The sequence below is a fragment of the Pectinophora gossypiella genome, chromosome 4, assembly GCF_024362695.1.
Source record: "Pectinophora gossypiella chromosome 4, ilPecGoss1.1, whole genome shotgun sequence".
NCBI lineage: Eukaryota > Metazoa > Arthropoda > Insecta > Lepidoptera > Gelechiidae > Pectinophora > Pectinophora gossypiella.
The window spans coordinates 16,232,747-16,247,556 of record NC_065407.1 but is presented as its reverse complement, the minus strand read 5'-3'; the positions used below and the strand labels follow the sequence as shown (position 1 = coordinate 16,247,556).

General features: G+C 39.9%; 1 protein-coding gene across 5 annotated transcripts in view; it reads left to right on the top strand.

Annotated features, from left to right (window-relative positions):
• The first annotated feature begins 9,757 nt into the window (after positions 1-9,757).
• LOC126382408 (CD151 antigen-like) overlaps positions 9,758-14,810 on the top strand; it is a 343,453-nt gene continuing 338,400 nt past the window's right edge. For all 5 annotated transcript variants that reach the window (XM_050032271.1, XM_050032267.1, XM_050032270.1 and 2 more), the window contains exon 1: positions 9,758-9,985. The gene's annotated coding sequence lies outside the window, so the exon portion shown is untranslated. The remainder of the gene's footprint in view (positions 9,986-14,810) is intronic.

Below are 14,810 nucleotides of genomic sequence, written 5' to 3'. Positions count from 1 at the left end.
TTCGCAAAGGCCGCTCATAGGATGGGTGACCACAAAAAAAAAGTTTTCATCTCAAGCTCCTCCGTGATTCGGAAGGCACGTTAAGCCGTTGGTCCCGGCTGCATTAGCAGTCGTTAATAACCACCAATCCGCACTGGGCCCGCGTGGTGGTTTAAGGCCCGATCTTCCTACCCATCCATAAGGAAGGCCGGTGCCCCAGCAGTGGGGACGGTAATGGGCTGGTGATGATGATAAATGAATTGTAATACCTAAGAGGTTCTCGGCTGTCTATAAATTCAAATTCAAATTATTTATTTTCAGACACAGGTCCATAGATGTTAGTAACAATGCAAACTTAAAGCTAGGGTTAGTATAAAACAGAGCAAATGAAAACTTAAGAGAGGTGGAGCTTCACCCATCGGCGCAGCAATGGGGAGTCCCACTTATCAGCAAACACACTCAGAATGGTGTTGGTAGCGCCGCGGAGCCGCGACAGCAAGGAGGCGCTGCGCTTCCGCATAATGGCATAGAAGTCATCAATGCGCGCCTCCGCAAACATGCCCGACGCACTGCAGCGCCACGGTCGCCCCAACAGCACTCTGAGCGCGTTATTGTACTGGACGCGCAGGTCGCTGTATGCCCGTTGCGTAAAGTTAACCCACAGACCACACGTGTAGAATGACTGACAGTAAGCTTTGAAAAGCGTTACCTTCACCGGTGTAGTGCAACGTGCGAATCTGCGAGCCAACATGTTACTTCGGACAGCCAGCGACCTACGCTCCCTTTCAATGTCCAACTTGTCTATTAGGTCCTCAGTGACCCAGTGGCCCAAATATTTAAATTTATCTACCCTGTTTAACGGTGTACCATAGAGTGTGATTTTAGGTAACTCTGTGTATAAAAAACCTACCCAAGGCCAACATAAAAAAAGAACGATATTCATGGAAATTCTATCATAATAATACTTGAAGCCTCAGGCTTTCAATTACAGCCTCTTCCTTTTAACATCCGCCACTTAAGAATTCAAGAAGGTCCACTTTATTATAAGTAGATGGAGTATATTTTAATAGTGTTTATAAAAGCAATTGTAGCGAGAATTTTGGAAGTTCCGCAATTAAAAGTTTTCTCCCGCACAGACTGGCAATTCTGTGAATTTCAAAATGCTGTGGCTATTTTAGGACGTCAACTTTTGACTCTTTTAAAGAACCGTACACATTCATAGCTAGACAAAATTATACGAATATGCGTGCGAATATGAATATTAATATTAAATAATATATATGTGTACGGTTATATTATTTTATTATATTATATTTATATTATATTATTTAATATTAATATTCATTAACAGCAATATTTATTAACAGCCTCCGTGGTCTAGTGGTTAGAGCGTTAGGCTCAAGATCTGGAGGTCCGGGTTCGATTCCCGATGGGGACATTGTCGAAATCACTTTGTGAGACTGTCCTTTGTTTGGTAAGGACTTTTCAGGCTTGAATCACCTGATTGTCCGAAAAAGTAAGATGATTCCGTGCTTCGGAAGGCACGTTAAGCCGTTGGTCCCGGCTATTAGCCGTAAAAACACCTCCACCAACCCGCAGTGGAGCAGCGTGGTGGAGTATGCTCCATACCCCCTCCGGTTGATTGAGGGGAGGCCTGCGCCCAGCAGTGGGACGTATATTATAGGCAGTTTATGTTATGTATGATTGAGTGATGGATTTTTTTTATATAATATATATTTAAGATAATTTGTACCACTCTAGAGCGAATAAATTTAAATACATTTCATTTCATTTATATTTTTATTTGTCTTTTTTAAATCAGACCCGTGGTAGCCCAGTTAGAAGATCGCTAGACTCTCATTTTAAGGTCGCAGGTTCGAATCCACCACGGTCTTTAACCAATGATTGTTTAAATTGTGTTCGAATTCATGATCATAATATGTTCAGCGGTGCAGGAAAACATCGTGATGAAACTCACATTCCCGAGAAATGCGTTTCAGAGTTATGTGACCTAAACTGTGTTGGTCTGGTTTTCCCTCGCGGGTCGAAAGATCACAGACGCCTGCGTAAAAAACCGGACCTGTCACATCTTTAGGTTAGGTAAACGGACCTTGCGACTACGTGATAACGCTAGGGAGCTGATGATGTCTTTTTAAATCGATAACCGAGTTATATCGTCGCTTTCTCTAGCGATTTTCGTCCACAATTAAAACCTCTTTACTCTCTTTTCTATCGTATGGATTGTGTGATGGATTACCAACCCCATTCAACGCTGTTGTCAGGGTTACTATTGAGCCGCCAAAGGCCCCTGACAAGACTCATGTAACGACTACATACTTACAACCTAACGTGCCTTTGAAGCACGGATCATCTTACTTTCGGACAATCAGGTGATCAGCCTGTAATGTCCTAACCAAACTAGGGATCACAAAGTGATTTTTGTGATATGTCCCCACCGGAATTCGAACCCGGGGCCTCCGGATCGTGAACTCAGCGCTGAACCACTGGACCTCAGAGGCCGTTCAAAACCTCTATAGAACGGCGGGGTTAAAAAAGCCGCACAGATATGTATATCTGTTGCGAGAAATAAATCGTTGCAATTAAAAGTTTTCTGCTCGCGTACTGTATTTGCATAAATTTCGAAATAGGTACCTATTGGCCATTTTATGAGGCTATCAACTTTGACTTCGGACTGAAAGTTAATCTTATTAGATAGGTACTCTGATAAAACGAATTTTATATTCTTTCTTTTAATTGCGTTCTGAGTGAATTGTATTAATGTTCTCTGTTTTATTATCATAATTGTTACAGTCATGAGTGGGTTGGTTCGGTCTACATTTTCGCGGCGCGGTTGTCAAGCAGCCCCGGCTAGTACAGTTTGCATTCGGAAATGCGATGATTGCCAAGGTAAATTAATCAAATAAAAGCACTGCACGTACCCTACATTAGTTCTTTTAAAAATCTTGACCTATAAGTAGTTCAGTAACATGAAAATGATTGTCCGAGAGTCCCAGGCACGTCTTGAATATCGATGCTGTGCAAAACCTTTAATGGCGACTTTATTAGAACGAAGTAGATTTTATAAAGCGAGGAATATTCAATAATTCTCGTTAAAACTATACTGCGTAAGAACAGTTATTCTTCTTCTATAAAATACACACACACACACACACACACACACACACACATACACACACACAAACACACACACACAAACACACGCGCACACACGCACACACACACACAAACAAACACACACACACACACACACACACACACATAAAAACACAGCTGCACAGTTATTGAATTCGCGGGAAATACGGGATTTAGTCTCACCTGATTGTCCGAAAGTAAGATGATCCGTGCTTCGGAAGGCACGTTAAGCCGTTGGTCCCGATTACTACTTACTGACGTAAGTTAGTGGTCGTTACATGAGTCATGTTAGGAGCCTTTGGCGGCTCAATAGTAACCACACACCAGGGTTGATGGGGTTGGTTACAACCCACACGATACAAGAAGAGATTTGAATATGGGTACCTTTTTTCGTTTGCAACTTGGCTAAAGCCCGTGCAGTGGTTTTAATTCGCGTGTCAAATCAAACAATCTGGACAAGGGATTAGAGTATTATCCTCAACGCCATCCCAAATGAAATATATCATTGAAAATAGATAGTACCTATCCCTTTTTCACTTTATTATGTCCCGTACAATGATACAATTAATACAAATACAAAATTACATGTAAACACTATAACAAAACAATAATGACATATTATATAAAAATATAAATAAAATAATATATATATATATATATATATATATATATATATATATATATATATATATATTATTTTATTTATATTTTTATTATACATATATTTTAGTCTTCTTCTATCGTGTGGGTTGTGAGGCGAATTACCAACCTCATAAACCCTGGTGTCAGGGTTACTATTGAGCCGCCAAAGGCCCCTGACATGACTCATTTATAACGACTACGTACTTACACAGTAAGTAGTAACCGGGACCAACGGCTTAACGTGCCGTATATTTTAGTAACATTATAACTATTAAAATTAAAACAAAGAATTGCCTTAATTTGTAAGATTATTAGAATGTAATAAAGTACAAAAAAGGAAATCTTATTAAAATAGGTACGTATTAGTCTTCTAAATACAAAATAAAAATAAATAATTACAGACTCTAACTGCTACTTCCTTTTTTTCTTTTTGTGCCGTTCCCAGTAATGAACATTCCGGTTTATGATCCAAACATGAATTCGAAAACAAATTCGACAACCATTGGTTTACACCTGTGCTGGATTCGAACCTGCGACCTCAAAGTGAGAGGCAAGCGTTCTACCAACTGGGTTACCACAGACCCCACACTAACCTACACAAACGACTCAATAGTCACAATAGTCGGGTAAAAAGTTCACCATTGAGAGTTCGACAAACTATAACAGCCAAATAAACTTACGAAACAGTGCGTAGGCGGCTTGAGAGCCGCAGAAAGAAGCCACCACTATATCCTGACCTCCAAACCCCCTCAAACACCAGCCACTTATCATTCACGAAGTAAACAAATTAACTCGCTTCCAAAGGTCTTTGTTAACTGGTCATTGAATAGGTACTTATCGTAATAGAGTCAATAGGAATGTATCAGAAATCATAAAGTGTTCGGGATGTATTGTGATTCGGTTTTATTGATACTGTTATGGTATAAATGCATATTTGGTTGATAAGTAACAATTGTAAATGAGGATAGATAGGCCTATCCCCGTCAAAGGCCCCTGACATGATTCATATAACGACTACGTACTTACATCAGTAAGTAGTAACCGGGACCAACGGCTTAACGTGCCTTCCGAAGCACGGATCGTCTTACTTTCGCACAATCAGGTGATCAGCCTGTAATGTCCAAACCAGACTAGGGATCACAATGTGATTTTTGTGATATGTCTCCACCGCGATTCGAACCCGGGACCTCCGGATCGTGAGCCCAACGCTCAACCGTTGGAGCACGGAGGCCATTACCCCTGTGAAACACACATTTCATTCTTAGACTGTATATTTCTATGTTCTTGCCATTTTAGGTATTAATAAACCAATCTCAGCTTCGAGACCGTCCTCAAAACCATGTCAATGTGACAGTCCTAATATAAAAACAGAGACTTGAGCATGATCTTGAGGGCAGTCTCAGCTGAGATTCGTTTATAAATACCGCCCTTAGACTGTGTACTTCTGTGTTCTTGTCATTTTAGCTACAAAATAACGACATGTCGTGGTTGGTTAGTTCGAAAATCGAGTTCATCTTCAGCTGCAAATGTCGCCAATGTGTAAAATGTTGGCAAGTGACCGCATTTGGTGTTCAGCTGTCGGATAGGACGTGACTTCAGTAAATCTGAACCCAACACCCCCCCCCCCCCCCACCCCTTCTCCCTTCACCCCTTCAGGAAATCTGAAGTCACGTCCGCGACAGACTATACAAGACACTGAAAATAAATACTCCAGATGTATGGGAGTAATTTCTCTGTCTCCAGGTAAAATATAACATATTTGATTTTGTTTATTTAATAGACACAGACCAATATATAGAGACTGGAGAACGGCCTCCGTGGTCCAGTGGTTGAGCGTTAGGCTCACGATCCGGAGGTCCTGGGTTCGATTCCCGGTGGGGACATATCACAAAAATTACTTTGTAGTCCCTAGTTTGGTTAGGACATTACAGGCTGATCACCTGATTGTCCGAAAGTAAGACGATCCGTGCTTCGGAAGGCACGTTAAGCCGTTGGTCCCGGTTAATAGTAACCCTGAGACCAGGGTTGATGAGGTTGGTAATTCACCTCACAACCCACACGATAGAAGAAGAAGAATAGACACAGAAGTACTCGTACATCCATCGCAAGGTGAACTAAGTAACCACGCCTCACCGAGCTTTCTGCTAGACCAACGTGATAGGTGGTGAGCCGTGCCGTATTGCCGTCTATAATGGTCAAGCCAACTGTTTTACTGTAGTTAATAACTCATTGGTGCAAGTCCGGTGAACGGGGTTCGGGGAGCTCCCCGTCTAAGTTCAACTGTTTTAAGACAGTAGTTAACACATACATACATAAACTCACGCCTATTTCCCACCGGGGTAAGCAGAGACTACAGAATTTCATTTGCTTCGATCCTGACACACTTCTCTTGCTTCCTCCACATTCATCAATCGCTTCATACACGCACGCCGGTTCAGAGTAGATCGTATTGAACCTTTTCTAAGGACATCTCCAATTTGGTCATCGTAAGTCCTTCTCGGTCTTCCTCTGCCAGCCCTACCATCAACTTTCGCACAGTAGTTAAACAGAAACTTTACAAAAAAAGGTTATTATAAAGTTAGTGATTATTTAGAAGATATGACTGCATGGGATTAACTGTCAGAGAACTGATATTAGGCAGCTATATTAGGTACTCAATTGTATAACAATATTTTGTTTATTTATTTTTTAAAGAACGTCTAGGGCCCTGTGTCGAGGTTTTTCTTGCAGCTTCTTTTCCCCGTCTATACAGGTTGTGAGAAGCTGCAGTAATTTTAGGCGGATGAGACGTTCGTTATTTAAAAATTGACGATTCAAAGTGTAACTATGTTACCTACTGAATAAAATTTTAAATTTGAATTTGAAACAAGCCGGTGAATCACAGGACCGTTATCCTGTTTCTCACAGGGTCCGCTTACCTAACTTAACGATTGGACAGGTCCAGTTTTTTTACAGAAGCGACTGCCTGTCTTACCTTCCAACCCGCGAAGGAAAAACCAGCCCAATACAGGTTAGGTCACATACCTCAGAAACGTATTTCTCGGGTATGTGGGTTTCCTCACGATGTTATCCTTCACCGCTGAGCACGTGACGATTATTTCTAATCCAAAAATGAATTCGAAAACAATTTCTAACTTCGTGACCTTTATAAAATACTATAATAATGAATAAATGTGTTTAACACAATATTTTACTACCTACTTAGGTATATCAAAAATCAGCCTTCATATTATTGAATCCATCTTACTATTAAAACAATCCAAGTTTCTGGTCCGATAACTCGCCCTTTGGCCAAATGATGATAAAGAACTCCCAGATTTAACATTCCATAAGAGTAAAACATTCACATATTCTACCTCTAGGGTTGCCATTTATCAAAAATCTGGCACGAGTTATGGATGAAGAAAATGGTTCCCATTTGAATTTTATCTTTGCAAGAACGGGACCAAATTCCTTTGGGGAGTGTTGCAAGGAAAATAAATTCGAAGTGATTATAATGTGCTGTGCTGAGGATATCAATTCGGAGAGCTTTTGAATATTCGGCCACGGATTTTTATATTTCAATTTTAGCTACAAGTCCAAGAGTCCAAAACTGTAGGTACTTTACTCAATAGAAGGATTTCCCTAAAGACGCGACCCACAAGTCATTAAATTAGGAAAACGAGTCGGTGGTCATCTCGTCCCAATTGGACGACTCGACACTTTCAAGTTTTTTTTTCAGTATTGTCGGTTTTTGTGTTCATCTCCTTGTCGTTGATTTGACTAAAATAAGAATGGGACGAGTTTACTACTGGAAAAAATATTATTGTGTCGACTCGACCCATTGGTTCCAGTTTTCTTTGAGACGAGATGACCACCGACTTGTATTCTTTAATTTAATTAATTGTGACGCTCAGCCCTATAGGGAGTATCGTTCTATTTATTAAGGGACAGCTTTCCTCTCATTCAGACTTAAGAGCGGTCTTGAAAAAGAGGAAAACCCTTTAAACTAAGCAAAATAATGTACCTACCTATAACACATACATACATAAACTCACGCCCGTATTCCCCGAAGGGGTGGGCAGAACTACAAATAATCAAGAAACTATTTGCAGCCACTTTTGATATACAGGTAGCCCTAAGGTGGATAATGATGAACCTCGTGATGACAGGGGATCAGCCTATCGCTCATAAGTATAGACTCTCCTAGTCATTTACTCAGCCTCCGTGGTCTAGTGGTTAGAGCGTTAGGCTCACGATCTGGAGGTCCGGGTTCGATTCCCAATGGGAAATTGTCGAAATCACTTTGTGAGACTGTCCTTTGTTTGGTAAGGACTTTTCAGGCTTGAATCACCTGACTGTCCGAAAAAAGTAAGATGATTCCGTGCTTAACAGGGCACGTTAAGCCGTTGGTCCCGGCTATTAGCCGTAAAAACACCTCTACCAACCTGCAGTGGAGCAGCGTGGTGGAGTATATTCCATACCCCCTCCGGTTGATTGAGGGGAGGCCTGTGCCCAGCAGTGGGACGTATATATAGGCTGTTTATGTTTATGTTTTACTCATTTACTCACTCTCCTAATAAGCACAAATAGACTCATGAGAAGACAACCTTCATATTTTATTATTTACAACAAGACAGACATATCTATTTCTCATCATCATCTTTCTAGCATTATCCCGTTCCTCATAGGGTCCGCTTACCTAACCCGAAGATTGGACAGGTCCGGTTTATTACAGATGCGACTGCCTGTCTGACCTTCCAACCTGCGAAGGGAAAACCAGTCCATACAGGTTAGGTCACATACCTCCGAAAATCCGCTCAGCACGTGCTAATCACAAATTCGACAATCATTAGTTTATGCCTGTGCTGGATTTGAACCTGCGACCTCAAAGTGAGAGGCAAGCGTTCTACCGACTGGGCTTCCACGGCTCAGAGATATCTATCTCTGTTTCTCTATAATAATATATCGCACTATGCGAAAGAGACAAGAGATAAGTCACTCTCATCATGCTACGTTGTATAAAGTATAGTCTCAATCGGTGCTGGCAGAACCACTAGACAGCATTTCAAATATGTACCTATAGGTACTTATTATACAAGGAGGGAGGAAGAAGGGAGGAGCTCGGTGGCGCAGTGGTAAACGCACTCGGTCTGCGATTGTTATAGGATGGGTGACCACAAAAAAAAAGGTTTCATCTCGAGCTCCTCCGTGCTTCGGAAGGCACGTTAAGCCATTGGTCCTGGCTGCATTATCAGTCGTTAATAACCATCAATCCGCACTGGGCCCGCGTGATGGTTTAAGGCCCGATCTCCCTATCCATCCATAGGGAAGGGCCCGTGCCCCACTAGTGGGGACGTTAATGGGCTGATGATGATGATGATGGAGGTAATATACATATAGATACCTATTATGAAGCATTCTTCTCTACTAAACACCTACCCTGGATCTGCGTGATGTCATTCAAATTCAAAAATATCTTTATTCAGTAAGTAGGTAACAGAGTTACACTTTGAATCGTCAATTCTATGATACAATATTCTATGCTACAAGCCCATCTGTGAAATTGAATTCCAAAATCAAATTGAGAGATAAACTGTTGAAAAGGTTCAGTTTAGATATCTATTTTAATATGTAATCAAAGCGTATCATCAGGCTAAGCGAAATTACATTTGAGTTGGCTAAAACAATTAAGTTAGTATAAATTCAAAGCTTAGCCTTTCAGAATTAGCTCGGATTAGACGAGTAAATGACCAAGGCGGTACTTCCGACTATATAGCGATTTCATGGTGTTGACAGAACCACGTTTTACACCACGATAATCTAGTTGAAATTTCCCTATCGCTTACCGGTTATACACTGCTGGATTGGTGAAGTACTGACTTGTAAAGCTAGGAACGAACGCAGCGTTGTGTACTGTAAAAAGCAAAGGTTCCAATGCGTGGGAGGTTTTTAAAGTTTAGTGGTAGAATAGTCAAGTGGTATTAAGCCAGTGTAGCGAAGACGTTTCGTCGGGTAGGATGTGTGTTCGTCCCGTCGCTCCGTACGGTGTTCCGAAGTGTTGTCGTGTTGAAATACGTAGAAAATGACTTTTTAATGTGTTTCAAAGTTTGAAATGAAACTAAGTGAGTAAAATGTGTTCACGTTGTTAAAAGTGATGTGGAACTATTTGTGAAGTTAATAAATAAATTGGACTAATATAGAAGTTCGGAATTCAATCACTGGCAATAAGGTAAGGGGTTAGAGTGTCGTAAAAGGGGTCCCAATACTTAGAAAAATTTCACTTCAATTTTGTATGAACCATCGACTTAGCCGAATTTTCGAATGAAATTACTATGGAAGCTGGACTTGTAAAATTTTCAAAAGTTGATTCTACGTAGTGTCGCAAAAAGGGTCCGAGACTTAGAATAATTTTGGTCGTTTTTGTATGAGCCACGGACATAGCCGATTTTCGAGAGAAATTACTATGAAAGCTGGACTTGAAAAATTTTTCATTTTTTTTTGAAAAAGTAAGTTTTTTTTATTTTAATATATGCGGAAGAGGTGGGTTAGGGGTATCTAAAAGGGGGCAATTTTTTGTTATTTTTGCGCTACGACGCACCGTTTTCGAGATATTTTAAAAAATGCGTTTTATGTAATTTTAAAATATATCTTTAATTTTTTCTATGGAGCTCCGCGAAACACGTCCACGCTCGGTGTCCGCCACGCGTATTTTTTTTTTTACAGGTATCCTTTTGTCACGGGTGCGAGCGAAGCGAGCACGGAAATTCGCGGCACCCCGACACTGTAGATATAGGTTACGAAGGCTGTATGGCAGGGGGCGAGCAAAGCGAGCCCCCTGCCATATAGCCGAGTGGGTTAGGTTACTTGTGACCATCGAGGCCCGAAGGGCCGAGAGGCGGCGGTGAAGATTTGTTTCGATATGACAGCAGTCACGGGTGCGAGCGAAGCGAGCACGGAAATTCGCGGCACCCCGACACTGTAGATATAGGTTACGAAGGCTGTATGGCAGGGGGCGAGCAACGCGAGCCCCCTGCCATATAGCTGAGTGGGTTAGGTTACTTGTGACCATCGAGGCCCGAAGGGCCGAGAGGCGGCGGTGAAGACCTTTAAAGGTCACTGACTTTGAAGGTTTACTACACAAAGTTGATATAATGCGAATATTTTTGATTTTGGATAAGTGACCTTGACCTTTAAGGTCAATGATCTTGGTGACCTTGACCTTTGAGGTCACTGAAATCGAAAGTTTACTGCATAAAGTTGATATAATGGTAATATTTCTGATTTTGGATAAGTGACCTTGACCTTTAAGGTCAATGACCTTGACCTTTGATGTGTCTGACCTACACTATATTTGTGAAGAATAAGGGAATAAGGTCATGACCTTGACTTTAAGGTCAGTGACCTCCCAAGGTCATCTAAGGTCACCCGTGGTTTCCCCCCACCCTAATACTCCCACATCCCCCCGAATCCCGAATGTTACTTTTGGCGATTTTTGTTAAAAAATTTCTAAGTCCTAATTTTGTATGGGACCCTTTTTGCGACACCCCGACCAGGTAAGGATTAAACTTCCAAATTGCATATAGGTACAATTCTACCTTGATTAAGACAAAGGTTTCCGTTTAAGTAAAACAAAAGCCTTAACAATTAGATTCTACTAAATTGACCCATTAAAAGAAGGGAAAATTTTAAATGAAATGTTCAATCTGTAAAAGTCATTAAGTACCTACCTACCTACCTATTCGACCTTTTCAGTTATTGGGGTCATAAAATAAGGGATGGTTGTAAAAAAATGCGTAGCTATTGTTTATGGAGTGTGATAAGAAAATATTAACGCAGAGCGGTTTCATTAAAAATCATTTTGCTTTTTAGGTATTTTTTGGTCATAGGTTTCTTTATAGGTACTTACCTAAATAGAGGGAAAGATTTCGGTAAGAACAAGTTAGAGCGGTTAATATGATGCACCTAATCTACTTTTTTGTTTTCTTCTTAAACAAACAAATTACCTATTTAATGGTGCTAATTCCTGTAAATACCATCTAATTTTATTTTAAGTTATATCTGTCCTTTTCTTATCCGCCGAAAAGGAAAGGGACGGGTAATCGACAAGCATAAAATTTATGGAACACACGTCAATTTTAAGCACAAATCTAAACCAACCGTCTAAAAATTTTACGTCAGTCAATAACCCGACACATTAATTTACTCATTCTTCCTAAAATTAAGAGCTGTCAATCATCCGTCCCTTTCCTTTTCGACGGATACGAAAATGACGGATATAACCTAAAATAAAATTAGGCGGTGTCTGCAGGAATTAGCACCAATGTTACTAAAATTCTTATAAGGTATAAGTAGGTACCTACTTGCCTATACCTACTTACAATCTGGTACCTATATACCTACCTACCTACTTATAGGTACCCATTATAAATTTTAGGTAATATCAATAATGTTGTACAAAATATTTTTTAACTTTCTAACGCCTGTAAAGTACCTAGGTACCTACCTACCTACCTAACATGTATAAAAAAAGAAATGAAAAATCCTCTTTCAATATAGGTAGGTAGGTATATAAATTGCATTTCCAAATACAAAATGAATGCTAATTTAATTTCCATGTTCATCAAATATTTTATTGTGTATCAGAATTTGAATTCAGAACTACGGAAGTAGGTTAGTAAGAAGGTAGGTAGTTAAGTGCTAAGGACCTACCTACCTACTTAATACTTTTTTTTTGACGTGACTTATTGTAGATTTGCCACAGATGGCATTAAAAGTTAATGAGCATTCGTTTGTACCCGGAAATGTTTCTTAATCATTAAAAAATAAGATAGAACTTAGAATAATAACATAAACAACTCGTGTTCTTTTTATTTTTTATGTCAACGATGTAGTTACCTACCTATCTAAACAAATCGCATGTTAACCATAACACTGTTAATTAAATGATAAAATCATGCGACTTGAACTTTGTGACGCTGCCATCAAGATAATGAAGACTTCTTTACGTCTTTATTTAAAATAATGTCTCCACACCAAGTAAAATAATTATAAATCATTAAGTAAAATAATTATATTATTAGATTAATAAGGCAGAAGGCAAGAGGGAAACGACTGCCCTATTTTTCCCTAAAAAGTAACATGGAGAATGCTACACCGACAAGAGCGTGGCTCTTAAATTAGCGATGATGATTAATTAGGCCTTCTATGGTGGTGGAAGAAAAGGAGTGAGGCCTTTGCCTTGGAGTAAGACACAGATGATGTTAATAATAATAATTACAAATACAAAATACAAATATATACTTTATTGCAACAAAATAAAACAAACAAAAAAATAATAAAACAAAATAAAAATAAAAAAAAAAACAAAAAATCTTAAATTCAAAATTATTTATTTGCTCATAAAACATAAAGCAAAAAAAGAAGAAATAATAATAAAATAATAAATACATATTTATTAAAATAATATGAATAGGTCTTCTATATTGACCGACCTCATCAGTCCTAGTGTCAAGGTTAAGGACTGTATATACCTACATAGGTACTGGTGCAGAACACACGTCAAGTTTGAGAGGGTACAACATACATACATACATAAACTTACGCCTATTTCCCACCGCGGTAATTAGAGACTATAGAATTCCATTTGCTTCGATCCTGACACACTTCTCTTGCTAAACAAATTTAAACAACCCTCTCAAAAACTTACATAGGCCAATAACCCGACAGAATTAAGTTGACAGCACACGTCAAACGGGTACCAGCGAGATGCCTATTTTATTCGCTCGGGTTATTCATTCATTTTAAAATTAACAGTTTTCAATCGTCCGTCCCTTTCCTTTTAGGTGGATATGAAAATGACGGGTATAATTTAAAATAAAATTAGGAGGCGTCTGCAGGAATCGGGGCCACAGTTAGATAGAAAATAATCGATCGGAAGGCACGTTAAGCCGTTGGTCCCGGCTGCATTAGCAGTCGTTAATAACCATCAATCTATTTAAGGCCCGATCTCCCTATCCATCCATAGGGAAGGCCCGGGCCCCAGCAGTGGGGACGTTATGGGCTGATGATGATGATGATTGGAATACTAGCGACCCGCTCCGGCTTCCCTCGGGTGCAATGCTGAGGAAAAAATGAAATTATTTACGACATCACATTAAAAACCTCAAAAATAACAGTATTTCTCCACTATTTAATGGATGTTATTATACATATAAACCTTCCTCTTGAATCACTCTATCTATTAAAAAAAAACCGCATCAAAATCCGGTGCGTAGTTTTAAATATTTAAGCGTACATAGGGATATAGGGGCAGAAAAAGCGACTTTGTTTTATACTATGTAGTGATAATCAATAATTGTACTGAACTGGACAATTATGTTTAATAATACTTAGATAAATAGTAGCCGGGACCAACTGCTTAACGTCTTTTCAAAGCAAAGACCTACTTTCTAACTTACTTTTGTGATTATACCCCGCCGGGACTCAAACCTAGGACCTCGTTATCGAGAGCCCAACGCTCAACCACTGGACCAAGGAGGTCAAGCGCCGGTCCACGCCCATAAGCCTTCTTGAGCTGGACAGAATCTCAAGTATTCTCACGTGAGTGGATAGTAAACATTCGACCGATAATGAACCGGCCTTCACGACGCCACGAACTTGCTAATTAACAGATGCGTGTGACAGTGTTGTACCTATGTCTAATACAAACCAAGTAATAATGATATACGATATATCGAAACGCCTTCTTCTATTCTAATGTGATTTTCAAGACAGCTGATCATACTCGTCATTTTCTTATCCAGCAAAAAGGAAAGGGATGGTTGACAACTGTAGTCCAGTGGTTGAGCGTTGGGCTCACGATCCGGAGGTTCCGGGTTCGATTCCCGGTGGGGACACATCACAAAAATTACTTTGTGGTCCCTAGTTTGGTTAGGACATTACTGGCTGAACACCAGATTGTCCAAAAGTAAGATGGTCCGTGCTTCGGAAGGCACGTTAAGCCGTTGGTCCCGCTTACTACTTGCTGATGTAAGTGAGTAGTCGTTACATGAGTC